This window comes from Mauremys mutica, chromosome 6 (assembly GCF_020497125.1).
Source record: "Mauremys mutica isolate MM-2020 ecotype Southern chromosome 6, ASM2049712v1, whole genome shotgun sequence".
NCBI classification, from domain to species: domain Eukaryota; kingdom Metazoa; phylum Chordata; order Testudines; family Geoemydidae; genus Mauremys; species Mauremys mutica.
Window position 1 is genome coordinate 65,126,364 of NC_059077.1, and position 26,913 is coordinate 65,153,276.

Below are 26,913 nucleotides of genomic sequence, written 5' to 3' on the forward strand. Positions count from 1 at the left end.
ATTGATACTTACTCTCCACCTTAACTCCATTTTAGTGTCACCATTTGGCTTGGAATATAATAGATTTCTTTGTTCTTTATTTCCTTTCTATATAACACGTAGAATATTACCTAACCCTTGTGCTTTTTATTATATTCTGAAGGTATGCTCCAGAAAGGCTTCCATTTGCCAATTCATCCAAACAGACAATGTATATCATGCTCTGATGGTGTGATGCTTACAGTCACTCTGCTCTCCAATTGTTTTACAAATAGACCATTCTGAAATAGATAGGAAACAATGTGATCTGAATTCCTGTGAGTTGGGCTTTTTCTGTTTGCCACAAGCTAAAATAATGTTGTTGTACTGTTGCTAGTGGAGCTGAATGTACAGAATGTATTTCATGCAGCAGATTTTCTTACTGATACTTTTTGCTTACAAAGACTATGATAACATGCAGCATCTCATTCGTACTATGATTTTGTGAACCACATATATTTACTGCAGTAGGATGAGTCTCTTTCTAGAATCAGAAGCACCAGCATGTACATCTGGCAGTTATCAGCTGACAGCAAATCCTTCCTTGGACAACTTGATTACTGAGATGTAGCAAGAAGGATATTGTTCTAAAACTGCCAATCAAAGAAAAAGTACTTCTGACACCACTCACATCTAGAAAAGTAGCTGTTAAAAACCTGAAGTATAACAACACTGGTCAGGAGAGCACTTTTCTAAAGAACAGTAGATATAAAAATAAATAAAAAAGAAATAAAGTGCAACTATCAGCCAGAAATATAGCTAGAGGTCAAAGAAAACCAGCAGGAATTTAGTGCTGACATCAGGATTATAAGAAATGAATTAAAAGGTAAAAAATGTCCAATGAAGTAAGAAATCAAGCAAGGGAAGAAAAAGTTCCAGATAGGGGTCCAAAACAATGGGGGGATACAATAAGCATGAAGTGACAGATGCTCGGCAGAATAAACCAGCTGAGATAGCTTTGTGGTATGCTGTTAGAATGAGGCAGGCACTAACCATCAGTCTACATAGATGAACTGACGCATAATGTAACAGGATGCTCAGACAACAGAAGCTGGTGCTGTCTGTATCATTCTCTGATCTTTCTTGGTTTTGCTAGGAATTTCTTTGTTGGTCTTAAAGCCATTTCTGTTAAATCAAAATAAAATATCCTGTCACTACTCCACAGCAATATACCCTCTGGATAGCCTGCCCAAATTAAGAAATCCAAGGAGTGAACAGGCCCAACTGAACAGAAATAAAACATGTGTGGCATGAAATGGTGTACTCTTCAAGTGCCTTAGCATAGTCTTCACAGGGAAATGAGGTTCTGGGGTTCACTCTTTAGAATAGTATCAGAGGGGTAGCCGTGTTAGTCTGGATCTGTAAAAGCAACAAAGAATCCTGTGGCACCTTATAGACTAACAGACGTTTTGCAGCATGAGCTTTCGTGGGTGAATACCCACTTCTTCAGATGCAAGTGGTGGAAATTTCCAGGGGCAGGTTTATATATGCAAGCAAGACGCAAGCTAGAGATAACGAGGTTAGATCAATCAGGGAGGATGGGGCCCTGTTCTAGCAGTTGAGGTGTGAAAACCAAGGGAGGAGAAACTGGTTCTGTAATTGGCAAGCCATTCACAGTCTTTGTTTAATCCTGAGCTGATGGTGTCAAATTTGCAGATGAACTGGAGCTCAGCAGTTTCTCTTTGAAGTCTGGTCCTGAAGTTTTTTTGCTGCAGGATGGCCACCTTAAGATCTGCTATTGTGTGGCCAGGGAGGTTGAAGTGTTCTCCTACAGGTTTTTGTATATTGCCATTCCTAATATCTGATTTGTGTCCATTTATCCTTTTCCTTAGAAACTGTCCAGTTTGGCCAATGTACATAGCAGAGGGGCACTGCTGGCATATGATGGCATATATTACATTGGTGGACGTGCAGGTGTAATATAATGTAATATATGCCATCATATGCCAGCAGTGCCCCTCTGCTATGTACATCGGCCAAACTGGACAGTCTCTAAGGAAAAGGATAAATGGACACAAATCAGATATTAGGAATGGCAATATACAAAAACCTGTAGGAGAACACTTCAACCTCCCTGGCCACACAATAGCAGATCTTAAGGTGGCCATCCTGCAGCAAAAAAACTTCAGGACCAGACTTCAAAGAGAAACTGCTGAGCTCCAGTTCATCTGCAAATTTGACACCATCAGCTCAGGATTAAACAAAGACTGTGAATGGCTTGCCAATTACAGAACCAGTTTCTCCTCCCTTGGTTTTCACACCTCAACTGCTAGAACAGGGCCCCATCCTCCCTGATTGATCTAACCTCGTTATCTCTAGCTTGCGTCTTGCTTGCATATATAAACCTGCCCCTGGAAATTTCCACCACTTGCATCTGAAGAAGTGGGTATTCACCCACGAAAGCTCATGCTGCAAAACGTCTGTTAGTCTATAAGGTGCCACAGGATTCTTTGTTACTCTTTAGAATGAGACATAAACCAATGCCCTGACTGCTTGTGATCATTAAAGGTCCCATGGTGCTTTTCCTCACAAGAGTAGGACTGTTAACCCTGTTATCCTAGCCAGTTTTCAATTTATATAACTACTGTCTGCCTAACTAACAAATTCCCTTTACAGTTCCAAACAGATTCCTCTTCTCTTCATGTCAAATATCAAATCCATTGTCTGGGTATACTGGAAGGTGGACAGGAAAAACTGGATGTGTTTAATTATACCACAACTTTAATTACTGTCTGGGAGTACCCAGCAGATAAAAGTGTACAGTGCAGGTAACTCCATGGTCATTTCAATATCTATCAGGCCCTCCTGCTTTTTTTTCATCCTGGTCCCCAGCCAACCCCCTGCTGGGATCGTACACTCACCCTCGAATGAGGGTTAGATAGGCTATAAAGGAGAAGGGGTGGCTCCCTGCCATGCCAGTCATATGAACCCTGAATCCCACCCTGTTTACGTTACTTTAACAAACTAGGGTGACCAGACAGCAAATGTGAAAAATCGGAACAGGGGGTGGGGGGTAATAGGAGCCTATGTAAGAAAAAGACCCAAAAATCGGGAATGTCCCTATAAAATCGGGACATCTGGTCACCCTATAACAAACTCCTCCTTTAAATCTGTTACCAAACCATTTATCTGATTACGGTATCCCTTCCCTAGAGTACCTGCACTGGACATATGTCACAAGGAGGTGCCAGCAATTAGCTTGGCGGTCGCTCCCCCGCATACCCAGCCAGGTTCCCAGCCATCTCCTAATGTTCCCTTTAATATCAGTCAAAAAAGTGTCAGTCACCATGTCTGAGAGGTGAACCCCATCTTCCCTGAATAATTCTGGTGTCTCATATGCTATATCAGGATAAAAAATTACTGAGCCCCATATAAACCCCATGAATTTGGCCACCTTCTTATTCACATAGCTCCTAGCCTGTCAACCCAAGGGGGCTTTCACAGCTCCTCACTAGACCCTGTGTTGCAGCATGTCCAACCATACAATTTTTACTCCTGGAAAAAGTTCCAAGATCTCTCCCAGGTCCCTCTTCACTCTAAGCCAGGGGTTGGCAACCTTTCAGCAGTGGTTTGCCGAGTCTTCATTTATTCACTCTAATTTAAGGTTTCGTGTGCCAGTAATACATTTTAACATTTTTAGAAGGTCTCTTTCTATAAGTCTATAATATATAAGTAAACTATTGTTGTATGTAAAGTAAATAAGGTTTTTAAAATGTTGAAGAAGCTTCATTTAAAACTAAATTAAAATGCTGAGCCCTCGGACCGGTGGCCAGGACCTGGGCAGTGTGAGTGCCACTGAAAATCAGCTCGCGTGCCGCCTTCGGCACCCGTGCCATAGGTTGCCTACCCCTGCTCTAAGCATTAAGGCTCCTCCTTTACACACTCCCAAATCATTTTCCCCAAGGTGCACCACAATTATATCTGGTGCCCACTTATGAGCCCCCACAACATACTGAAGGGGCATCAGCTGATCACATAACATGCCCCTCCCTCTATGCCAGCTCGGGATTGCTTCATCACTGAGCTCTAGCTGCGAACCCTCAGACAACATGGAAGCCTGCCTGTGCACCCAGTACAATACTGTGCCCACAGATCCATACCACTGCCTGCCTGGCCCATCTTCTCACATCTGGAATGAAAACACAACAGAAAATTAACACTGATTCCTCACCAGGGGTCTCACATACATTCCGTATGATTCCGAATGCCAACACCCAATTGCCTGAATTGGCCTAGCCCCCAAACCCAGCTGTGTCACTGCTGTTGCTGCCCTAATCCTGAATGAGTGGGAACCAAATTCATAGGCTGGGAGCCCCAGCCTCACCAGTCCCCATCTCAACACTGTAATGAACGGGTATGTTGTGAGGCGACTCCCGTCACCATGCACAAAAAGGAGATTATCACTCCTCGGACTTATTGCCATGTATGCCCTCAAAGCCTCCGCAGGGCAGCCCCCAGGGTTGCTTCCCTCCCAAAGGACTATTGATTCACCCCAGCCTCCTTGATCCTTCTTTGACTTCTGCTTGCCCCTCCCAGTGTATATCCTGCGGTTCCAAAGCCCTTCCAGAAGAATCTGAGTGAAAGATGTCTTCTCCTGCCTAGCTTGCATCTATCTACTCTCCCCGCTCTTAGCGGTCACCTGGGGGGAATGAGTCAGTGTCCCCATGCTGATCCACTCAGCATCCGCAACAAGCTCCATGCCTCTGCCCTGAGAAAGGTATATCTCTGTCCCCCATACAGACAGACAATGCCCTCCCACCCTCTTGCTTAAGATACAGCACGGTTATTCTGTTTGAGAACTGGCTGCACACAGGTGTGGGTGAAGTATTTCCTAAGCATAGACCTCAATCCTGCAATCATAACACAAGCAGCACTTCCAAAGTCTGTTCACAATCTCTGTTGTGACATTTAGTGCCTCTCTGGTAGCAAGAAGCAGCCTTATATTTGCCCATGCCACCTCCTCTCTGCACCCCCACCCCCACCCCAATACTCCTGCAACAGAGGTCAGTGTAGCCAGAGAAAAGGGACGAGAGTGTTGCTGCTGTCCAGCAGTCACTAGCTGCTGCAATAGCCCTGCTGTGGTCACTCCAAGTGGTTGAAGTTAGAGTGGCTATAAGGGACTCTAAAAATGTTCTTTAGGACTAGACCAGAACTTGGAAGCCTGAGGATCAATAAGCAGTAAGAGAGACCTTTCCAGCTGCCCCTCAAAAGTTGCACCTGGTTGAATGTGGCTGGCTCCAAAGATCCAGACCCTGTTATTTTCAGCATGAACCTGGACTGTAAGATCAGGTACACAGTTTGTAAGGCACTTTTGGATTCTTGGGGCTGGACTATACTATACAAATACAAGAAATGTTATTATTAGACACTGCATTCTCAAAAACATTTTAGAAGGCATTCCCTGATTTATGCCGCCTTAATCAGAGATTTATGCTCAAATTCACAGGAGCTTGTAAAGAACGGTAAAAGATTTAACACAGTGGGAATGTGAGACACTCATCCTACTAAAGTAAGAAGATGATTCTGAGCTAAATTTCATCTTCTGTCTCTTTTTTCAAGAAAACTGTAGGACGTTTTATGTGAAAAATAAAAGAATGATTACCAATTAAATCAGCACAGGCAATTTAGAAAGTGAACAGTCAGGGTTTGATAGAAATCTGGAGCTGGTGACATTTGACAATTTTTATAGTCTTCCTGATAATTAAATGTGTACTCACACTGAATTTCCTAGGCTGCAGTTAGGCTACAAACATATGCTTCTGATTATTTTTAGTCACAATCATAAGATATGACATTTCAGTGACAGTAGCCCACAGATCTCTTTCAGGGGCTGCACAATATTAAGAAAAAAGCAACCAAAAACCCTAAAAGGCTTGGGGATGGGAGGGAGAATCAGAGGTCTTTGGGAAGACTTTAAAAGAGTTCTGCAACTGAGAATGTACTTTGCAACTTTATCACTGATGAGCTTCAACATCCATTATATAATTAAGATAATTTAAGCCAAGTAAATGATGAGACTCATGATGAAAGCAATGAAGAATTTGTTTCCAGGTCTGATGATAACTATTTCCCTTATAAACCATCGAGTGAATTTTAGATTTATGGATGATGTGTCTCTACAGCTTGTACTAAAATTATACTGGATTCCCTATAGTGCCATCCTGTGACAGCTGGCCACATGCTAATATGAGACTGAGCTACTAACTATGCATACAGCATATGAAGATGAAAGTGGGAAGTAATTTTGAGAGAGCTGTATTGTTTTAAAAAAACTGAACAATGAGAAAATGGAAAGAACACAATTATTATAAGCTAAATTTCAAGAAGTTCTGCAATAGATTTCCTGGTGTTTTGCCTGTAGCTGAGAAAAGAAAGCGTTCAGTGGAAACTATATATTTATATACAAAAACCTACGTTAAAAGAATGTTGTTAAGGTCGCAAAGTCAAGCATTCAACTTAGGAAATGCCAGAATTAAGGTTGCCTGTGCACAGTTTTGAAAAACTTGTTTTAAGTGAGTTGCCTCGCATCACATAGGAACTTTGTGGCAGAGGCTAGGATAGAATCTAACTCCCCTGGGCAACATTTAAGTACCTTAACCATGACACCATATTTTCTCTTCCTCAAATCCCTTGCCTTATTCACTACATGCCTTCCAACTTTTCCACAGAGGAAGAAGGGGTTTATGGACAAAAATCTCCTTTCGTTACACAACACTGATATATCCATACAGTGGGTCTATTCTGTGCACGAAAAGAAGCAGGGGTACTGTGGAGAAAATAGTACGTGATCATGTAATTTAAAACTGTATCATAACGTAGATGCACAAGAAGGAAAAAATAAGTTTGCATAGGAAATCTTAACTGTAGCATTTATTAACTTTTAAGTACTTGAGTTTACAACCTTAATAATGTTCTTTTAATATAATTTTTGTGAGTAATTTCCTAGTTTTTTTTTTAAATCAAACTAAACAGACCCCAGAAATTCTATCATTTGACATCATACTGTCACCTGTATTTCATCAGTAAGATTGTAACCTTTAAAACAGTGGTTCCCAAACTGGGGTTCATGAACCCCTGGGGGTTCGCAAAATGTTACAGGGGGTTCTCGGAAAAAAATTCCCTAATAGCGGACAGAGCTGTCCCTAGAGACCCCGGGCAGCACGGGGCCAGGAGCCCGCAGCCCCTGGACTTCCAAGAGCTAAGCAGATCAAAGCGAGCATATCTATCACGCTGAGGAGATTTAAACTTCAAAACTCCTTATAAGAAACAGAAAGGGAGGTGAATATTTTTTGCTGTTTTTAAAATTAAATAGGCAGCTAGTATTGTATTTAAAATTATTATGAAGAACAAGTTTAAGCTTTGTTGTAACGTGCGCTGTTGGCTGGACTGCTCAAGACCTGAATGCTTGTGTAGGAGGAACTCTTTTGAGTTGGCTTCTTAAATACCTTCATGCTGTTTCACATCTGATACTCCTTGATGAAACATAGGAGCCTTGTCTTATAACAGGCTTATTCAAAGTGATACAAGCTACGAAAGTGAGATCTTGGAAGAGTGTTGCCGTTTTCATAATGTAATAAAAATACTGTAATGATAAATAATAATTAATAATAAATAAGGTGTAATAAGCATGTCATAAAACAAATTTTATATTTCCAAGATCACTGCTTTTATAATTTATACTCAGGTAAAGGAGAAAATCCCTGGAAATATTCATTTTTAAGAGGGGGTTCGCAAGACTTGATGTGCTAGTGAAAGGGGTTCACAAGCTGTTAAAGTTTGGGAACCACTGCTTTAGATCCACCACCCAGACTTCTGCCACTTGAGCTAATGGAGTTAATGCTGGTCGCTGTAAATTGTAATATGTGGATCAACCTAGATGGGGATGAGGCACTTTGTCACAGGGCTCCAGAGATATTTGTTAACCAGAGAGGAATGGTAAGACTCGGGAATCTTGGGTTCCATTTGAGGCTCTGGAGGCTTTAGTGAGCATCTTCTGCACTTTTGCTCCAGGTTTGATTCCTTCTGCCTCCTCCACTTCAACCTGCTCTTGTGCCAGTCCTGTTTCTCTATCCTAATCCCATTCTCCTCAGATACCCGTAATAATCTCCACTCCTCAGGCCTTTTTTCCAGGGGCGGCTATAGGCATTTTGCCTCCCCAAGCACGGAGGGTCTGCTGGTCCCGCGGCTTCGGCGGACCTCCTGCAGGCGTGCCTGCGGGAGGTCCACTGAAGCCGTGGGACCAGCAGATCCTCCGCAGGCATGCCTGCGGGAGGTCCACTGAAGCCGCGAGACCAGTGGACCCTGCGCAGGCAAGCCGCCAAAGGCACCTGGCCTGCCACCCTAGCGGCGACTGGCAGAGCGTCCCCCGCGGCTTGCCGCCCCAGGCACGCGCTTGGAGCGCTGGTGCCTGGAGCCGCCCCTGTTCTTATCTCAGTCCAGGCTCCTTGCCCAGCCAGTCCCAATCTCCCCATACTCTCTGTCCCAGTCTACTCCACCCATAGGCCAAGAAGTTGGGGGCCTGGTGAATCACTACCATTCTAAACTGGCCTCAACCACTTACATGTTGGCCCCAAAATTGCCCCTTGCTCCCCATACCCACACAAATCTTGCTGTTTTTGTTTTTTTTGATGCTCTGCACTGGACAAGTAGAGACAGGTCGAGATTCCAGCACTGATGGCAGAAAACAAAGGATGATTCATACAGGATGAAATGTAACAAATTCTTCTAAGTCTAGCTATATTATAGACCAAGAGAACCTTCTAATCAGCCTCCACTGAGGCTGTCAAATCTCTCCTCAAGGAGTTATCCAGGGTGGGGAATGGATTAATCCATCCTGAATGCCTACAACCTGCACCTGAGCCAAGCACTAACCTCCGAGAAGAACTATCACACACATTTGGGAAGTCTTTTCCGACAGCATGGATCCGCCCCACCTATACCCACTAATCAATAGTCACTTGCAGTCCCAGATTTCACTACATTCACTCATCAACAAGTTCTGGACATCTTAAAGGAGTCCTGACCCAAGATTTGTGAGTCCAATCCATGGCCTTCCTGAAAGAGTCAGTGTCACTACTGACCGAAATAACCAACACTTCATTCAGAGAAAGAATCTTCCCTTCCTCCTTGTCAGGGACCACAAGTCTGAGTCCCTGCTCCACAGGGCTCTTAGGAGCCAGTATTTTCTAAATGCAAGTGAAGTTCTTTACTCCAGGGTGGAGCATGCTAAATTTGGGTGAATTTTTCACAGGGATGGCAAAAGGCACATACCTGACACAAAGGCCACTTCTGCCAAATTTCAAGACCCTCCTCCAAAACATGGGAGCACTAGAGCTTCTCAAAGTTGCTGGAAGTTTTTAACATGGGAAAAATGATGTATTTTTCCTAGCCTTTGTTCTCGGAAATAGCTGTAGCATTTTGGTTGAAATTTCCTTTTTAAGGCTCCTTCTCCATGACTGGCATGACTTGTGGGTCCAAAGCTGCTCTTTAACCCCTTCTTGCCTGGTGATTCACACTCCTAGATTAAGAAATTTCTGTGGCAGTGTGGTACTGTCTGTGCTACTTTTCAAGGTCAGGCAAGCCTTTGCATTCATACAGTAAGTAAAAAAGACACAGGGACATAAAAGAATGAAAAAGAAACAGTGTGTTCTTGATGTATTGGCACAAATATCTAAAAGAAAACAATAAGACAGAGTTGTTAAAGTACTTAAAAAAAAAAGAAAAAAAAAGAGAGAGAGAGAGATTGAGAGCTACCCTCCACAGAATACCTAATAGCCCAGTGGTTAGGGCTATCACAGGGGTTTTGAGAGACCTGATTTCAAGTCCCTGTTCCACTTCAACCAGAATATTAGTGTTCTGACTCCTGGATAGAGGGCAGCAGCTCCCCCTCAGCTTTTCTTGAAAAATTACTGACCTGGTGTTTAGGTGCCTTACTCTGGGAGAGGGTTCAAGGCTGTGAATCCCAAGTGGCACGAGACACTTCCCTCTGGCCTGGAGTTAGGTGCCTAACTCCGAGTGATGAGACTTAGTTCCCATCTCTTTTCTCAGCATTTCCTATTGATTAGCTTAAGCAGCTCCCCACTCAGAATGGTAGCATCTGTGAATCCCTGTTCTAGGCGTTTAACTCTCTCCAGGCATTCTATAGGAAGCCTGCGTGCCTAAGAGCTGGGAATTTCACTTTGTGGCATGGCCCCTAAAAGTTAGGTTGAGCATTGCAGCACCTAAGTCACCCTGTGATGTACTGGATAATATTGGGTTTTTTTATGTGAGACTCAGGATCTGTGCCTGGAATGACCTTGCATAAGCTCTCTACTAAAGTTGTTTTAAAATGGAGATGTTTAGCAGCTCTCGTCTTCTACATTGTTGTAGCCAATAATAAGGCTTGTGAATTGTATGGGAGTTTAGACAACATTAGGAGAGGCAAGATTTGAACTGTTGAACTGTAAATAATGACTACAACTGGCACCTCTGTAGCATGTGTTTTTCCACATTTCTATACAGATTAGCATTATTAGTTCTAAAAAAAAAAAAAAAAAGGTGATTCCCCACAACAATCTCACCCCTCTGTACTCCTTCGGAAGTCCTCTCCCCTGTGAAACCTGCCCCATGTACATTGGGCATCACAGGCCCCCAAAATTATTTTACTTTCCCTGTTCCTGTCCGGGGGCCAGGGAAGGGTCCCTGAAAGTGACAGCTACAAGAGAGAAGGAAGTCCATTGATCAGTTATGGAGCATATACACTGATGTCATTAAGTCTGGAGCTGTGAAGATGCCACTGTGGTCTATCTATTACCTACATTTTCCCAACAGTCAGTCTCTCCCCAAAGCCCACATAGCAGCTTGGAGTTTGGAACTGCTGATATCATGAGGTTTTTGAGTATATAACTGTGTCATACCCTGGGGCCAGATGCCCCAAAGTCCTGACTCTGTAGGTGTGGACTCAGTTGGCTCCTTCTTATTGGCTTTGTGGAGATTAAGGGAGCTTGGTATTTCCTTCCCATTCTTCTCTGGTGCTGATGGTAGCAGCTCGTGGTTTCTGAGGTCTATCTCTCTAGAAAATTCTGCCTAGGGCTCCAATTTACATGTGGGTTCCTGAAGGAAAGTGGGATGATAGTGTTGCTAGGTATATAGTACATATTCCACAACCATCCTCACCCGTTCACATTTAGCCAGCATGGCCTGGAGAAGCAATTTTTCAAAGTAATTTATGCCTGGGGATAGGAATCAACAGTGGGTATTAGGAATCATGAACGCATGTCTGCAGCATAGCTTCTGACAGGGAAAAGCCTATCAGCTTGTTCTGAGGAAATCTCCAGGCACCTTTAACAGAAAATGTGTAGTTTTAAATAGCACAGCATAGACTGGAAAACACTCAGAAAGCAGTATCAGTCAGATCATGATGTTGTCATGGCAACAGACATTGAAATTCAAAATACTAACTACAAAAGGAGGGAGGGGGAGGGAGGAAAAAACATTCATAGAAAAATATAGCAAGCAATCATGTAACTCTATATGCAGTGAGTGTAAAAGAATTTAAAATTTTACACTTTGGGGATCAACAAGTTTGCAATATAAATTGTTAAAATGTTATTCATCAACTAATACTCTCATCTAGGTTCCCACTATCTTGAATCTTGGTTACCGCAACATGCTTTTCTCTGGGACTAACAAATGCCCTGCTAATATTCACTCAGAATGCTGCTTCAAAGATCATTTTCCTACCCATCGCCTTAATGATGTCACCCTTCTCTTTCACTCCCCCCACCGGCTCCCTTTTCTCTATCGTATCAAATTTAAGCCATTTGCCTTTACTTTGAAGGCCCTTTATGACCTATCTCCGCCCTACCTATCATTTCTCATTCAGTATTGAAAAGTTGATTCCCGCCTCAAATCTTCCCTTGATTCCAGCCTCTACTGACCACTTGTTTAATTTTCAAACAAGCACCTTCGTACTTTCTCCCATGCTACCCTTCATGTTTGGGAGAGGCTCCCTATAAACATCTGCATGGCTACCGTGCTATCCTCCTTAAAACTCTGCTCTGCTGTGAGACCTACAAAAAAACTTGGAAACAGTTAGGCAGCTGCTGTATTGAGACCATTGCCTGTCATGCACTTGTCTTATTGTTTCCCATCTGTCTGCAGCCATCAATTGTCTCTTGTCTTATATATAGCTTGTAAGGTCTTTGAGGCAGGATCTGTCTTTTTGTTCAACACCTATCACAATGGGGTCCTGATCAATGACTGGGATTTCTATGCCCTATGATAATAAAAATAAATAATAACTTGCATTTGTATAACATCTTCCATCTGAGGATCTGAAAGGCATTTATTAATGCCTTAGGCCCAGATCCCAGAAAGGTATTTAGTCACTTACTCCCACAGACACCAGAGGATGCAGGCCTTACTCCTTGTAATGTTCATGGTGGAAAGTACTGTTGTCCCTTTTGACCTGAGTGGCTAGTCAAAGTTTGGGCTCTGTGGGTGCTCCAGCTGGGAATAGAAATTGATGGAATCAGGTATTTCTTGGATGCAGCTTTGTTTATTCACAAAGAATGTACAAAGTCTAGTGTCTCTGAACGCAGAAGGAAACAGCTTCTTATGCTCACAGCACCAAGAGCACTACTTTCAGCCTTCATCCCAACCCAAATGTCACCCCCCTTCCCCAGCTTTCTTCTAGGGGAAGCAATCAACCCTGCTGTACTTTAGGCTGCTCCTTTAGGCACTCGCGCTCTCGTCTGTTCTCAATTTCTTTTTGTTCTGCTTTCCCACTCACCTACATCTGCCTAAAATGATTCAATGATCCTCAGCTCCTGGATGGGTTCACACACTTCTTTTTCTTAGGAGGAGCTTATGCTTACCGTTATGTTAACTGAAGGGTGAGTTCACACCTATCAGTCTCAATACCATAAAAAAGTTTCACCCAGCTCATAGCAGTATTGTTATCTCTGTTTTACATATGATGAAACTGAAGTACACAGAAAATGGCCTACTCAAGGTCACACTGACAGAAAGTCTGTGGCAGAGTGGGGAAGAGAACTCCTGACTCCCATGTCTGTTTCTTACCCACAAGTTCCTCATTTCACTACATGTTAACATAAGTTTGTTATTCGCTATGTAAAAGAAATTGAAAAACACAAGTCCCTCACACAGCAATAACAGTTCTTCATTCCTGGTATAAAAGTTCAAGTGCTTTTATCACTAGTTTGTGGTTTTTTTTAAACTCCTTTGCCATATTTCTCCTATCTTGTAGTAGTAGCAAATAGAAGAAGGGGTGGAGGAAAGAGAGCGAAAGCGTGGATGTGCACCACTGGCAACTGCAAATCGTTCCAAGAATATACAGTACATTATTGATACATACTTTCATGCATGGCTCAGCAAAGAACTGTAGCAAATCTAAGTGAACTAGAAGAGTTTATCTCACTTGACTGGCTGAGTACTCCAAGGAATGCAATTTCTGCTCTAAAGTCTAAGAGCTGACTATTTCAGGATATTTATTAATGAGCTTATTATTTTTTATCCCTCACAGAAATCTGCCTCTGCAATTTTATACTCTTAATGTCCCTTTCTAACAACTTTCCCATATTATTGCTGTGTGCATAATAGCATTTTTAGTATATCCAAGAGATTTATTTTTTATTTTTTGGAATTTACAATTACTTGAATTTTGTTTTAGCTGCTTAGAGGAGCGCTAATAAGGTACTCTCCCTCTTACATTTATACTCCCCTTCCAGTCATGTAATTTCATTTAAAATTTGATATTGTTCTCTGTGCTGTTCTTTCTAATAATGGAATACGAAGTAGTGATCTGTCTCGTAAGAATAACTTTAAGGTTTCTCAGCACAAGGATTAGCATTGTGCAGCACACACTACAAATTTCATTTGGGAATTTAAGACTATCTACAAGAAACCAGAAGAAACTAGACAAAGGTGGAGAGGGAGGATTCAAAATTAAGAGAAAGTGTTGAAATATAGGTCTGGCAGTGAACCTGAAGGGAGCGCAGACAGAAGACCAAAAAGGAAAGGATTCTGGATAGCTGGAGCTTAATCGAACAGGACTAGAAAAGCTGTTATGAAAGGAGAAAATCACATGGGATTTCCAGGGTCATAGGGCAGTCAATAGAGTGTGAGAGAAAGGTTGGAACTTATTTGATGGGTAAGAAGCTGGCAAAGGATATAGCAGCCAATGTTACAGAGGTCAGTTGTCTTGAGACAAAGTGATTTCTGTTTTTATCGCCTCCTATTGCATAAACATTAGCCAGGCTTGAAATAGAGCATACTGTAGCAGCAGTCTCAAATTAACTAATTAAACCTTTAATGGAAAAAATGTTTGGCTTTTAAGATTAAACTGTTTCAACTTCTCCCACAAAACTGGAGGGAGAAATACTACCCTAACCTTGCAACAGCTTCTAAATAATCAAGGTCAGCTAGATTATCTAAACCAGGGGTCGGCAACCGGTGGCTCGCGGCTCGCCAGGGTAAGCACCCTGGCGGGCCGGCCCAGTTTGTTTATCTGCCGCGTCGGCAAGTTCGGCCGATCGCGGCTCCCACTGGCCGCGGTTCGCGGTCCCAGGCCAATGCGGGAGGCAGGGAGCGGCGCGAGCCGAGGGATGTTCTGGCCGCGGCTTCCTGCCTCCCGCATTGGCCTGGGACCGCGAACCGCGGCCAGTGGGAGCCGCGATCGGCCGAACTTGCCGACGCGGCAGATAAACAAACCGGGCCGGCCCGCCAGGGTGCTTACCCTGGCGAGCTGCGAGCCACCGGTTGCCGACCCCTGATCTAAACCATGGACTCGATTCTACAAACCCTTCCTTACTCATATTTGTCCTTCCAATTCATCTGAGCAATTCCTCTTGGGTAAGGACTATTTATGCAAGTAGGCTTTCACAGTAAGGTCTGACCTGGGCTACACTTGCAGTTAAGCCATGACTCGCAATGGGTCAGTTGCTTCTTAAGACAATTTCATAGAATCATAGAATATCAGGGTTGGAAGGGACCTCAGGAGGCCATCTAGTCCAACCTCCTGCTCAATGCCCTGTTAAAATGAGAACAATGTAACTGAAATTCAGAATTATGGAAATGTTGGTCTCTACCCAGTATTAAAGTCTGAGTCTAGGCTTCCATTTCTATTCCCATCTAACTTCTGATAGCTGTTGTGATGGTTCTCAGGATACCCAGGACTGTGAGTCATCTTGTTACTCCCTGCCTTCAGTGAGAGGGGAGTCTTTCTTGTGGTAGTTGAGTGTCAGTTTGTGACAGACTGCTAGCACTCTGATCACTAAGATGTGTCCTAGATGGAAGCTAGAGGCATGTAGGTAAGAATAGTGACCGTCACTTATATGCACTGTAGTGTCCAGGAAGTGGATCTCTTGTGTGGACTGGTCCAGGCTGAGGTTGATGGTGGGGTGGAAATTGTTGAAATCCATGTGGAATTCTTCAAGGGCCTCTTTCCCATGGGTCCATCCGATGAAGATGTGATCAATGTAGCACAAGTAGAGGAGGGGCGCTAGGGGACGAGAGCTGAGGAAGCATTGTTCTAAGTCAGCCATAAAAATGTTGTCATAGTGTGGGGCCATGTGGGTACCCATAGCAGTGCCGCTGACTTGAGAGTATAAGTTGTCCCCAGATCTGAAATGGTTGTGGGTGAGGACAAAGTTACAAAGCTCAGCCACCAGGTGTGCTGTGGCTTCATCAGGGATACTGTTCCTGACAGTTTGTAGTCCATCCTCATGTGGAATATTGGTGTAAAGAACTTCTACATCCATGGTGGCCAGGATGGTGTTTTCAGGAAGATCACCAATGCACTGTAGTTTCCTCAGGAAGTCAGTGGTGTCTCAAAGATAGCTAGGAGTGCTGGTAGCGTAGGGTCTGAGGAGAGATTACAAATAGCCAGATAATCCTGCTGTAAGAGTGCCAATGCCTGAGACGATAGGGCAGTGGTTCTCAAACATTTGTACTGGTGACCCCTTTCACATAGCAAGCCTCTAAGTGCAGCCCCCCCCTATAAATTAAAAACACGTTTTAATATATTTAACTCCATTATATGCTGGAGGCAAAGTGGGGTTTGGGGTGGAGGTTGACAGCTTGCGACCCCCCACGTAATAACCGCACAACCCCCTAAGGGGTCCCAACCTCCCATTTGAGAACCCCTGCGATAGGGCATCCAGGATTTTCAGGTTTATGGATCTTGGATAGCAGATAGAATACTCCTGGTCCGGGATCTAAGGGTGTGTCTGTGTAGATTTGTTCCCATGCTGTAGCAGGGAGTTTCTTGAGCAGATGGTGTAGTTTCTTTTGGTATTCCTCAGTGGGATCGGAGGATAGTGGCCTGTAGAATGTGGTGTTGGAGAGTTGCCTGGCAGCCTCCTGTTGGTAATCCGACCTATTCATGATGACTTCAGCACCTCCTTTGATTATAATGTCAGAGTTATTTCTGAGGCTGTGGATGGCACTGTGTTCTGTATGGCTGAGGTTATGGGGCAAGCGATGCTGTTTTTTTCACAATTTCAGCCTGTGCATGTCTGTGGAAGTACTCTATGTAGAAGTCCAGTCTGTCATTTTGACTGTCAGGAGGAGTCCATGCAGAATTTTTCTTCTTGTAGTGTTGGTAGAAGGGTTCCTGTAGGTCAGTGCTCTGTTCAGTGGTGTGTTGAAAATATTCCTTGAGTAGGAGATGGCAAAAGTAGGCTTCCAGATAACTGCAGAACTGTATCAGGTGCATGAGGGTGGTGGGGCAGAAAGAGAGTCCCCGAAGTAGGACAGACTCTTCTGCCTGGCTAAGTGTGTGGTTGGATAAATTAACAATATTGTTGGGTGAGTTAAGGGTACCACTGTTGTAGCCCCCTGTGTCATGCAGGAGTTTAGATAGTTTACTGTCCTTTTTCCTCTGTAGAAAAGTAAAGTGTGCATTGTAAATGGCTTGGCTTGTTTTTGTAAAGTCCAGCCACATGGAAGTTTGTGTGGAAGGTTGGTTTTGTATGAGTCTCTCCAGTTTTGAGAGCTCATTCTCTCACAGCACCCTACCCTTGGGGCCAGGTGAGGAGGCATGGGATATAGGCGGGGCAGACATAGTGGGGCACACGGGGCTGTTGAGAGATCACAAACTGGGGTTTCAGAAGGATTAGTTGGGGGAACAGACTGGCGTGGAAGCACAGGAGCTAGTTGGATGACAGCATTGAGCCAGGCTGAATGGGAATGAGAGTGCAGGTACACACGGGAATAGAGGCAGACATGCCTGACTGAATGGGAGAAGCTAGGGGTCAGTCAGGGTCTGCACAGAGGAGACTCCCCAATTCCCTAACAATCCTCCCCTGACCTGTTCCATATTTCTCCCATCCACACCCAACAACCCTCCAGGTCCACTTCCAGGCTCCTTCCCAGCAATTATTTCTCTCTCCCTCAGCTCCTCCCATTACCCGACTACTCCAAGCCTTTGCACTGCTTCTAAGGGGTGCAGGAAATACATTTGTGTATTGTAGCCAAAATGTATTATTACTCAAAGTTCTGTATTAATATACCTAGTAAGTAATCTATTTGTCAAAAAACATTTCCTGAATCTTTTTGTGTTTTCTGTATTGTTACAGACTTACTTGCTGACAGAAATTTTAAAATAAATTACCAAAATGATTGAAACTGGCATGATTATATTGTGTTATTTTGACAAATAAAATATGCAAATTTTACAGAATTTGAAAATATTGTGCCCAGAATTTTTAACTTTTTGGTGCAGAATTTCCTCCAGGGGTACTTCTGGGAGAATGGACCAAAGGGGAAGTTTACTTCTAATTTGTATGTTGCTGCACAAGGCTGTACTGGTGAACTGGTAGAGGAGACCCAATCAAGAACACACTGGTGCTTATAAACTTGGAAGTGTCCAGCCTGTCTGCAGTGGTCCAAAAGGACAGAAAAGGGCACCTGTGACAAAGCTCCTGGCACCAACAGCCTTTCAGCCACTCAAGCTCTCTTTTCTGGGATATGCCAGCCTTAGCTTCACCCTTGAATTGTTTCCTGTGGTATCAAGCCCCTGAAACTGACTATTCACAGAAATTCCAGATCCTCTACAACCAAAGGGGTAGTGTATCACAGAAATTCCAGATCCTCTACACCCAAAAGTGCAGTGTACCCCCGTTTTACCTGAAACTATCTGTAAACCACACAGCACTTATGATCAAACAAAAGTAGGTTTATTTAAGAAAGAATAAAGATTTAAATTGAAACAAGGAAGAGTGCTGGAAGCAAATGGTTACAATACAACAAAAAATAATCAAATGTGAACCTGTGGGTATACTTACAAGTAGTTGCCTATTGTATTTAATACAGATTTTCCTCATCACCCCACCTGCCCTAAGTTCAGTATTTTCTCAATAACCAGGATCCCAAATTTTCATGAAAGTACCCTTGCTCCTCAAGTGGTTTCCTCAGTGAATGAATAGTGCCTTTTCCTATACTTTGTTTTACTGAAAACAGTATTTTGTTTCCATTCACAGCCAGGGCAAAACTCAGTCTATTGTAATATTCCTTTTTTTCCCTCTAAGAGGTTTTGATTGTTTGGTGATACCTCTGATGATTTTCCACTGAGTTTTGGGAGGAAGGAAAGCTGGTCAACTGAGCCTTGTATAACATCACTGGCTGATTAGGAAGGGGTGATGCCTCTTTCTTGTGTGGATGGGCCATCCCTGATGCTCATTACCTCTTGGTGATTAATTTCTACTCCAAATCCATGCACCATACTTTCAATATAAATGCATTGTTCCTTAAATATTACCCCTACATACATCTTGCAATGATTCTGAGTCTTGACAAGTTAGGAGGTTTCTGAAGATACCTCACATGATATCCCTTATAGATAAATATCCTGCAAAATGTTTGGTTTAAAGAATTTGTCAGGCCTGAGGTGAGGATTGTTTACAAAGAACAGAGGACCCTTTGCCAAGGGATCTCTGTGTTACAGCAGTAACAAATTTGATTGCAAACTGGGATGTTTAAAATAGGGTATGAAAAATATTTTTCTGAGAATCTGAAAGATTAATAATTAAAATGTAAAAAAAAATTCCTACTGTCATGATTTTGCTTGGCCCACACGTTATCAGTAATAGTAGATTTTTCTAGATATCAGTGCCACACTTTTTTACATATTCAGCATATGGTGATTTTCATATTTTGGTGATTTTTTTGGGGCAGGGGTGGGAGAAGTTTTACAAATTTTTATTCTTATGGATTTGACTCATAGAGTGTAGGAAGACAATAGGCCAGTTTCATTATCTTGGGAAATAATCTCCTCTTTGTTTGCTACAGATCTTTTAGTCTGGTCATTGTACTAGTACAGTGTGTATACTGCTTTTTCTGGTACACTTTTGCAATGAAATCATTATAATGCACTGGTTCAGTTAAAAATCATTATGAAGACCATGTTCCACACTTTTGAGTGTAAGATACTTGCAGCTGAACTCAGTAACTTGTCAAACCCAGCTAAAAGTTATAAAAGGAGATGGAAGTAAGGAAGAGGAGGAGAGACTCAGCAATGGGTGAATGTTGTGCCCATAGTTGGACTCCAGAAAGGGAGAGGTTGTTTTTCTATATTTAAAAAAAAAAATGGTAGCAGGAAGGATGCTTATCTGAACTTGTGTATGCCTTTTGAAAAAGAAGGCTTTTTTGTTAAACTATTATATTTCACACAGGGGAGGACTCAAAGCTTCTTTGAGTGGTTTGTTTTGGCCTCTCACACCATGTTGCTGTGATATGTCTTCTATAGGTAGCACCATATACAGAATTTACATTCTGCACCAATATGCAGCTACTTTGGTAGAATGCTGATTGTCAGAGGTTCCTTTTTTTCAGGATAGAATGTGAAAAATAATGTCAGTTGAAACTATAAAGGGAATAGAGATAAGGAGAATGTTATTTTGACTGGGTACCTGGAAGAGCATCCTATCTCTTGTGAAAAATGCTCATTATTGTTAATGATCACAGGTGGTCAGGAGTTCAGTTTAATGTTTCATCATATAATTTTAGTAGTGTGGAACTCTCCACTGTTTAGGACAGAAGTAAGTGGTAGAACCCACTTTCCTTCTAAATACCCATAACAGTACTACTAGCACTTCTTGCACTAATGATTATATAGATTGCTAATAGTAATGTTCACTAGAATCTAATGATGTGTACATGACTTCAACTTAGTTAGCATAACAATTAATGTGCAGTAACTGAACAGAACCTGGCAAAAAGTGTAGCATGTGGGATTTACCCATTTTATAGTTATGAAAAAGTCAGACAAAATGGTTTTCTGTAAGGCATCTACTGCTCTTTAATTAGTCTAATACAACATAAATGGAATTAAACAGTTAGCTAGTCTGCCTTTTAAGTGCAATATGGAAACGTAAAGCGCAGCTTTAGGGCAGAGAATTTTTGACAGTAACTCTAAGTGCAGCAAGATCTACTTATTAAAGAATCTTTTTTCAGTCCTTCTGGGGAATTTACAGCAATGTACTACATTCATTATCTGCCTACTTTTTGTAGGTGAAGGTGCAGTGTATTTCAGAGTCCAGCTGAGAGAAGAACATTATAGTGAGAGAGAAGGGAAGCTGGTAGAAGTTAGCCTAAGTTGAACTTGAGGAAAAGATGAGTGTGCATGCCCCTCCTTCACCATCTTTGAACACCCCTGCACTTCCCTCCAAGAGAGTGTAGTAACTGTGGCACCTCATTCTAGCTTCCCCATCCCATATGAGAGTGCTAGTCATCTCAACTGTGAATAGGACACAAGAACCATCTCTAGTAAAAGTAAAAATCAAGTCTTTTCCTCTTATAAGTCTATAGTATAGACCCAGCATAGCAGTATAACCATAAAACTCAGGGGTGTGAAAAATCCATACTCTTGAGTCATGTAATTATACCAACCTAACCCCCGGTGTAGACAGCGCTATGCTGGTGAGAAAGCGTCTTCCTTTGACATAGTTACTGCCTCTTGAGGCAGTAGATTAACTACACCAATGGCAGAAGCTCTCCTGTCAGCACAGGACCATCTTCACTGAAGTGGTAGTGGTTCAGCTGCTCCAGTGTAGTGTTTTAAGAGTAGACCTACCCTTACTCTTGGTTACAATATGTAGCGGAAACTGTCTTATGTACATGGGGTGTCCTGGCATTCCTTGCGCAGTCTGCTTTGTTCTGTGGCTGACTCTCACAACTCTGTCTCCTATCTATATCTCTGAATTTTTCCCCAAGCAATTGGGTGTTTTTCTTCAAATGCGGGCTCCTTGAGATAAGGGGTTCACATCCCAGTTCACATGAGTGACAGTGAAAGTTTTTAACTCTTTACACTTTTCCTGAACGCACAGGACCCCAACAAGGCAAACAAACCAAATTCCCCATTTATTTATCTCCAAAATATTGATTTTTGGGCAGGCCTGAAGCTAGGGTGACCAGATATCCCGATTTTATAGTTGGGGCTTTGTTTTATATGGGCAGCTATTACCCTCCCCGCTCCAGAATTCACACTTGTTAACTGATCACCCTACCTGGGACAGCAACAGGCTTTATGACATCTGGACCTAGCTCTTGCTGGGGAACCATATCCAGGCAGGACAGGGTGGACCCTTGACAAGGAAGCTTGACCCCCTTGGTGCCACGGAAAGGGCGCGCTTGTAAGTAAAAAACCGCTGCAACGATAACAGTGCGCGCCCGCACCGCCTAGCGGGCACGTGAGGCCCGGCCACCGAGGAGTAGAAGGAATACGACGATGGCTCTTTTCGCGGGATTCGAATACGGTTCTATGCTAACCGTTAGGCCAACAGCAACATCAAGCTTCAGAACGCAGCATTTATAGCTAGCGGCGCAGACAGAGGCCACGCCCTCCTCACGCCTTCCAGTGTCCCGCCCACTAGCCTCCTCTGCCAATCGCCTGGCTTCCTTTAGAGCAGGGGCGGGAACGGCAGGTCAGTCTTCTCTACGGAATTGGTTGCTGGACCTAGAGTGTCACGAGGGGGCGGAGTTCATGTGGATTGGCTGTCGGGTGGCGAGAGGTCCGCGCTGATTCGTTGGCAGCGCTCACGGGACGCCGGCGGGGCTGTGACGTCACGCTGTGGTGGAGGGGCTCGGCTTGTCAGGTAGGTAGGTGCCGCGCGCGGCGCGGTTCGGCGGCCCCGTATCCCGGCAGCGGGGCTTGGGCGGGGCAGCGGGGCGGGAAGGGGGCAGGAGAGGTGGCCTCCGTTCCCGCCTGGGCCTCATCTGCGGGGCTGTGGTGGGCAGGATGGGGGCGGCTAGGCCCAGCTCGCTGAGTTACCTGCAGCCGGGCAGGGGCGGCGGCGGCAGCCGGGTCCCCTGGCCCGTGGGGCGCCTGCGAGCATCCGGTGCCGCTTGTCAGCCCGGGTCCAGTGAGCGACAGCCTGCCCGGCTCCTCCCGTGGCGAGGGTCGCTGTGTGCCCCGCCCTCTCCAGTCTCGTTTGTGTCGCCCCCACTCCTGGCCTGAGCGGCGGCGGGAGAGCGCGGGGTGCGGGCGTCACTGCGCGCTGGCCGGAGGTCTGCGCACGAGGGTGAGGCGTTGCTGGGTGTCAGCCTGTGGAGGGTACTTGGGTATTTGTTTCAACCCTCCCCGCCTGCCAAGGTGCTTCACTCCACAGCTGCTCCCTCGCCCCCTTTAGTGTACGGCCCCCTTCTCTCCCCTTTCCGCTTAGCTGCTCTTCTCCTAACAGAGCCCCCCTCCCCCGTTGTGGCGCTTATGTGCCATTAGCTGTACCCTCGCTTTGTTCACTCTGCTGGTGTGCTACAACCCTGGTTTTCAGACTGTACATTCTTTGGAACAGGAACTGGGTATTCCTGCTTGTGCTATGAAAATAGAGAACAAGCCTAGCTGCTCCTAACACGCTAAAAATTCTGGACCCTGGAGAATTCCTGCGAGTGAGCACTACAAAAACCCACCTGCAGCTTACTCTTGATAATTGGCTTAAAACCCAAATTTGCATCCGAAACCTACATGACGTGTTTTAGAATGTTGTCAGTCTGAGGTTATGTTAAAATAAAATAAATGGCACTGTAGTGTAAGCAAAGGCTGAGAAACTATGTCCTTGTCAGATAGATTAAAAGAATAGCTACTGATAAAGTTGGGCGACACATTGTTTAGATTAGAATGAAATGTGTTGCAAACTAAAAATCAGTGAATATTTTCAAGCAGAATATTAATGGAACCTTATTAAGAAACAAAGATGTGTTCTCTAGAAGATTAGCTTTATTATTGGCATAGCGCTATCAATGTACACGGTGCTTTTAAATAATGTTAAATGTTTCTGCCTTGAGCAGTTTAGAATAAACAAGGAGAGAGGTATGGGGAGGCTGAGTTGCAATAGTGAATGATCACAGGGTAAACATATAGTAACATATTCATCTGGTAAATTCCTCCTTTTTGTTCTCTGTGTAGTATAATAACTTGAAAATATTGTCTACAGTGAATTTATGGGTGGAGGTTATTGCTGGAAGGCTAACATGAAAGAAGTGAGCTTTGAGGAGATCTCTGAAGCAGAAGAACAAGTTTGTGTGATTGTATAGGGTCAGCAACAGTACTTTCAGAGGTCATCTCTTAAACAGATAAATTAAAAAAACCTAATATCTTTTTTTAAATTAAATATGTATATAGTATATATAAAATGGCAAACTAAGGATTATTCGATTACAAGATTTTAAATAATTGATATACAAAATTGTTTTCTGTTTCTTGTATTAAAAGTCACTGTCTTCAAAACTCTGGTCTCATAGATTCAATCCTATATCTCTTTTATTTGTATTATGGTAGTACCTGGAGACTGCAGTCAGTATTGAGGATTCTGTTATGAAAAGATGCTGGACAAGGTTAGATACTCAGGGTTCCTGTCATGAAGAATTTACAGTCTAAAACAATAAGTAAAAAGTGGGTGTAACAATTAGTAGAAGAGAAGGGAGAGGGAGGATGTGTTTTATATGGGAAGAAGGATTTAGATCTGTGGTCCTCAACCTCTCCCATATGATGACTCTGTGTTACAACAGGAAGTTATCTTCTCACACAAATTTCAGGACCCGTGATCCCATTTAAATAAGGGAAGTGGTTGTAACTCCCTAAAACAAGGATGGGGAAGGAAGGAAGGGTAGGTGGAAGTCAATGACAGGCCCTATGTTGAGAATTCTATGATTTACTTGTTCCAATGCAAATTCTGTCCCTAGTTTGCTTATATATAGCTTCTCCTACTGGAGTATCACATTGAATATTGGACATTGGTTCAGTGCTGTGAGTGTACAACTTTATTTTCTTCAAGCCTCTACTCTGATCGTTCTGTTTCTCATCTAGTTATGATGTGATATGATATGTATGGTAAGGTCCGAGCTTAAAGTGGAGTGATCTTTTACTGTATACTGATGACTTAATGTTTAACGTCAGAATAAATGAATTTTAATGAGAGATTAGAAAGAAGAAAAGGTAGCTGATAAAAAAAAAAGTGAGATTTCTGTGAGAGATGTAGAAAGTAAAGTGTAGGTAAGGGTGGAATTTTTAGAAGCTCATACTTTATGCAAAAGGGATGAGAGAGCTAACTTACTAAACTGGACCAGAAATGGGTAGTATAGCACCTACTGAATTCATACTAATTTCAAAATGTACGCCTGTACTTTTCATGGACTTCTTTAATTTAGCATATTTATTTGTAGCATGAGGAAGAAGAGTGTCTTGCTAGTGGGAGGTGGGTTGGCACAGGATTCTTGCCTTGGGCAAGTCTAGATTGATCCTGTTTTTCCCCCTGTGCTGAATCTCATGTTACTCTCCACATTGCCTTTTCCACTTACTGTCAGTCGCTGACCTGGTGTTTGAACTGGGAACAAACAGGGTGAAGTAAGGTATGTTGCCCAGTCATGCTGGGGGCACGGAAAAACCTGGCGTCAAGCCCAGATAGAGCTGCTTCGTACAGGGAGGTAGCTAGCTGCATGAGGTAATCTGCTAAAAAGGGAGGAGTCTGCTAGTGTGTGGGAAGTGGGCTTAGAGAAGGGAAAGGGGGGTTCCTTTTACTGACGGGCAGGTTGTGGGTGGAAGAAGGAGAGAGTTTATGCAGTGTACTTCCCTCTGGAGCAAATATTTGTTCTTCCTATTAAACGTTAAATTTTACTTTAAAGCCTTTTTTTATTACTCAACACTAAACACTAACTTGATTATAAATTCTTCTGAATTACTTATTTAGGAGTGACATACAAACTATATTGTACTTAAAGTATTCTTAAAAATGGAAGAGAGAATTAATACAAATAAAGCGTTCACTGTTTCAAATCACAATAGAAAGCTCTGTTCATCAAAAATGTGTATATGGAATACATTTTTAAACAGTGAGAGGACTTAAAATAATTTATATTTAAATGAACATAGTCTCTAAGGTACAGATTTTTATTATCACAGTGCGCTGTTGCAAATTACTTTGTTTTTGAAGACTAAATATTCATGAAAATATAAAATTTTGTTTTTAAATTTGGTTTAGAGATTTCTTTGAGGTGAATATTAATATCCATGCAACATTTACCTCAAAGTATAAACTTGTTAGTAAAGGCTTACAAAAATTAACTTTAACACTTTATTTTGGCTCAAGATAAATTCATTTTTTAAACGTAGTTCCATACTAGAGCTACAGCACACAATTTATAGAAAGGATTTTGAAGAAGAGAGCTTTTAGGACCATCATTGCTATTCTAATTTGCTGTCAACATTGAAGCTTAAAAGAATTAAATGGAAAAACTAGGCTCTTTGATATCTTGTGTTGTCCTCTCCTGCAGGGTATTTCCTTTCTATCAGACCAAATATTAGAAGGCAGAGCAGCCGGTTTGATTTAAGAGTTTTGTGCTGGTTTAGAGACTCGTTCAGATGGGCTGCCTGCCTATAGTCAACCATGCAACTTGGAGGCAAAGGGGAGCTTTCAACCCCTTTGTGCTTTTCTCATTCTCTGTCTGTGCTGTTTTGCTGCTGCTTCTGTTTCCGTTTCTAAATTCGTTCTTAAGGATTGCTCTAGATCAGTGGTTCTCAAACTTGTACTACTGACCCCTTTCACATAGCCTCTGTCTGATTAATTCTAAGGGAGACTTCATACAAGCAAAATGCATAAATGTGATTTTTCAATATATATTCAAGAAAATATTTTAAAAGTTGCTTGAAGTCTGACATAGAGTAATGAAAGTAAAAGCATTTTCTGAGATAAACATGCACCTCCCCCTGCTTAATTTGATTATGATCAAATGGAACTGAATATAATATTTGTTAATCAACGGGTCTGATAATCATGTCATATCTAATATATTTTACTTCAGATGGGTTTGTCTGGATTGCACATCGTTTGAATTATTAATTATTTTGCCATTGCAGGACAAAATTCTGCTGTTGGACGTTTCTACAGAGAAATTGGGCTCCGTAATCTTTATTTCTAGTGATGCCTGATCTAGAAAGATCCCAGTTTATATCTGACTATTTGCGGAATTGGCAGTTATGAGAGAGAACTTTTTAAAAAAAGCTCTTGATGAATCATGTAAAGTGAATCTTGAAGTTAGAGACTAGATCTGGAATCCTACTGCCATTTCTACCGAAGCACTTTTCAGAAGTGAATTGCATTTTGAAAATCTTCCCATATTTGGAAGTTTTACCATTGACTTCAGTGGTTAATGGAAGCTGAGTTAGGCCAGTGCAAAGTGCTCATTTAAATCATTCCACCCTTTCTTTCTGGGCTTTGGAAGTTTTCTTTTAAAGGTATGAAAATAGAATATCTCAGTGGTAAGGGATAATAATTCTTACATGGCATAAAAAACTAATTCTAAAAATATTTTCCTATATGGCCCTTGCAGTAATGAGTATTTATTTTGCATGTTGGTCTAATCCAGTGATACTCAGACCTCAGTGCTTCAGGAGCCAGATTAGTG

At 42.7% G+C, this 26,913-nt stretch overlaps 1 protein-coding gene and 1 long non-coding RNA gene across 7 annotated transcripts in view; one reads left to right on the plus strand and one right to left on the minus strand.

Moving 5' to 3' along the window:
* The window catches only part of LOC123372380, a 116,904-nt gene extending 94,443 nt beyond the window's left edge, over positions 1 to 22,461 (minus strand). For 2 of the 3 annotated variants that reach the window (XR_006580250.1, XR_006580251.1), the window contains exon 1: positions 21,525 to 22,172. This is a non-coding gene — a long non-coding RNA (uncharacterized LOC123372380). Of the gene's footprint in view, positions 1 to 21,524 lie in introns of all 3 variants that reach the window. The other variant, XR_006580252.1, reaches the window with a different exon arrangement.
* The window catches only part of FER (FER tyrosine kinase), a 392,406-nt gene continuing 387,483 nt past the window's right edge, over positions 21,991 to 26,913 (plus strand). For 3 of the 4 annotated variants that reach the window (XM_045020437.1, XM_045020441.1, XM_045020442.1), the window contains exon 1: positions 22,406 to 22,538. The gene's annotated coding sequence lies outside the window, so the exon portion shown is untranslated. Of the gene's footprint in view, positions 22,113 to 22,405; positions 22,539 to 26,913 lie in introns of those variants that run through there. The other variant, XM_045020435.1, reaches the window with a different exon arrangement.